Consider the following 2,004-nt stretch of genomic DNA (forward strand, 5'->3'; position numbering starts at 1 on the left):
GCTAGGGTACAGTATGAAAGTAGTTGACAACAGTATCTCCTAGTCTCTCCCAAAAGAAACATAAGAGCCTCTATAGTCAAGTTCAAAAGAGCTCAATACATAATATAAGTTCTTCAAAATAAAAGTGGAGAGATTCTAAGCAAAATATAAAGTAGAGAATATAAAAAAATCTTCGCCGTCTCTCAGACAAACCGCAGCTCACTTCTGAGCACCTGAACCTGTATCTGAAAAACAAGAGATATATATGGAATGAGAACCCCCGACCTATGGGTTCCCAGTACGGTAAAAGTGCCAAATAAATACAATGCACTCCAATAAAAACTCACTAAGCATCCTAAACTCCTTTTCACCAAGTATCCATCCTAGGTTCTCGCTAATCCATGAATAGGAAACTGTCATAAGGGAATGCTAAATCTAATTCATCTTTCTCATGCTTCTCAACTTGCTAAGTCTCCAACAAACCAGGACCAGAATTATAAACAAAACCATCACTAGTTATTCTGCCTCAGCAATACTATATCAATACATCATATCCTCGCTTGGAGCAAGTGAATTCACTTCACCGCGTCTACCCAGGGAACTTAAATTATCTCATTCAATGATCCTCATCATTATTCAATTACATCACCAATTCATCTCATCAAGAACAGTCCTCAGTGTCCACCGACACCAGCATGAGGGACCTCTCAGTTGTACAAACACAAGCAATACAAACAACTAATACACAATTAAAGTACAAGTAGAACAAGTAGCACAAAATCAGGTAACATAGCATATATCATATAACAATCCAAAATAAATAGGCAAACCCAAACAAATTAAACATATGCAAATGATGTATGCCTGCCCTATGGATGATGATATCATTTGTCGGTTATATAGCCAACCTGACATCTCCTGGTAGCTAACCATGGACAGAAACACCCATCACGGAGCAAGTAAGTTTGAGCTACAACCCCGTTGCTACTACCCGCTCAACCCACAGCTAGTGGAATAACCACTGCTGCAGCTACTACCCAGGCGGGTGTTTAAAAGCTCAACCTGGAGCGAGTGAAATCACCACTACTGCCGCTACTACCCAAGCGACACAATTTCTGACCTGGAGCAAGTGAGACGAACCACAACCCTTGATACTACCCAGGTATCTCAAGCATTGGCCCGGAGCAAGTCGGACGAACCACAACCCTTGCTACTGCCCAGGTATCTCAAACATATATTCATTCAATCTCAATTCATATTACCAATCTTCATTGGTACCAAATCTCAGACATTAACCTGGAGCAAGCGGAACGAACCACAACCCTTGCTACTACCCAGGTATCACAAATACACATTCATTCCTAATCACACTATATTATTACCAATTTTCAAACAATGACCCGGAGCAAGTGGGACGAACCACGACCCTTGCTACTACCCAGGTATTACAGACATACATTCTTTCCAAACTCCATAATTAAGCTCATTTATCAAAATCCTTTATCCCATCTCATACCCGGAGCAAGTGGACAATGCCACTGCCTACTACCCAGGGTCACACATCACATTCAACATGTTCCATCATATTCCCTTACCACATTTAGTCATAAATCATATACATATACATACTCACTCAAATTCAATTCTTATCACAGCCCTCTGACTCATACTGTACACGATACTTTCACCTTCATCCTTAGCAACTCATCATAAATCATTGGATCTCACTTTACTTCATCCACAAGTTACCACATGTTCTAGCTCATTTTTATTACTAGGCATGCTATAAAAATTTAGGGCTTAAAGGATGAAAGTGGAGGCTTAGAAGTATGAAATTCAGCTTTAGAAACTCAAAAATCAAGTTTTGCTGAAAACAGGGTCACACGTGCACATCGCCCACGCGCACGCATGGAACGTAGCAAAACACAGTGATGCGTACGTGTCCCTCCACGCGCACGCATGGATGGGAGAAAAGGCCAGTGACGCCTACACGTCAGCCACGCGTACGCATGGGTACGTTTTGTG

This window comes from Arachis ipaensis, chromosome B05 (genome assembly GCF_000816755.2).
Source record: "Arachis ipaensis cultivar K30076 chromosome B05, Araip1.1, whole genome shotgun sequence".
Lineage (NCBI taxonomy): Eukaryota > Viridiplantae > Streptophyta > Magnoliopsida > Fabales > Fabaceae > Arachis > Arachis ipaensis.